This window comes from Gavialis gangeticus, unplaced genomic scaffold (assembly GCF_001723915.1).
Source record: "Gavialis gangeticus isolate Ggan-Ray unplaced genomic scaffold, GavGan_comp1, whole genome shotgun sequence".
Lineage (NCBI taxonomy): Eukaryota > Metazoa > Chordata > Crocodylia > Gavialidae > Gavialis > Gavialis gangeticus.
In genome coordinates this window covers 130976136-130977269 of record NW_017729024.1, presented here as the reverse complement: position 1 = coordinate 130977269, position 1134 = coordinate 130976136, and the positions used below count along the sequence as shown (strand labels likewise).

Genomic DNA, 1134 nt, shown 5'->3' with positions numbered 1-1134 from the left:
AGCCCCTGCAGTAAGGGAGGGAGAGGGGCTGGGGCAGCAGGGGCAGCTCCCGCCACTGTGCACACCCTGGAAGGGCATGGAAAGCATGTGCATGTGGGGTGGAGGGAGGGGGCAGGCTACGCCAGGCTCTTTTTAGCAGAGGCTGGGTGAGGGGATTGGGGGGCCACGGCAGATTTTGGGGTGGCTGCAGCCCCCTCCCCAAGCACCATCACCACCCACCACAAGTGCCGCCTAGCCCAGCCCCCCCACCACAGGGAAAAGCCCTGGGCAGCCCCCAGCCCCAGCAGCAGCCCACCCTCACCTGGCACAGATTTGGGGGCACATGCTCTCCATGCCCTCCTGGGGTGCATAGTGGCAGGAGCCCCCCCCCACCAGGACAAGCTGCTCTCCGCTCCATCCCATATCCCACCTTGACTGAGCAGCACCTGCCCCAGCCCCACTTCCTCCCTCACTGTAGAGGCCTTGATCTGCCATCCACACACCCCTTCCCTCCTCCCATGCCTTCCCCCACACCAGACTTACCAGCCTGATGCTGGTCTCCAAGCTACCTGGCTGCATATTAGAATCAGATCAGTATCAGCCGATATGGCTCCTTAAAAAAATAAAGTCGGCCATCAATATCAACCAAAAAAACTCCATCGGTGCACCCTGAATAGCTCTTCCATTTCCTCTAGTTAATTCTTCATACTTCCAGTTGTGCAGGTTCTAAAGTCTATAAACATTTCCCCAAAAGTCAAAAAGACTTAAAATAGTTCACAAGATCAGATAACAGGTGTGCTTACTGTTCTGGAATCAGAGAATGGATTGTATTCATCTAGTCCTGGTGGAACATTTCTTGTCACTTGTGTAACTGAAGGATCCTAGAAGAGAAAAATAATATGAAATGTGTGACTGACTAGCCACTATAAAGCTATAGGCAGTCAATACAAGAAGTCAGCGTTCACATCATTAGAATGAATTTTGTCTCACAAACTCTTTCAAATGGTTTTTCACAGTGTACACCAACAGAAATGATCTAAATTTGTCTGCTACACTTCCAGAGTACACAATAATAGAGATCCAGGTTAAAAAGGCAAGATCAGAAGGAAACTAACTGCTAGAAATACCCTATTTCTCTCAGTCCTAGTGTTCTAG

The 1134-nt window shown here is 50.6% G+C and overlaps 1 protein-coding gene across 1 annotated transcript in view; it reads right to left on the bottom strand.

Moving 5' to 3' along the window:
• Window positions 1–867, bottom strand: part of SCAMP1 (secretory carrier membrane protein 1) — a 93724-nt gene extending 92857 nt beyond the window's left edge. The window contains exon 1 of the mRNA XM_019517732.1: window positions 783–867. The gene's annotated coding sequence lies outside the window, so the exon portion shown is untranslated. The remainder of the gene's footprint in view (window positions 1–782) is intronic.
• Window positions 868–1134: the final 267 nt, after the last annotated feature.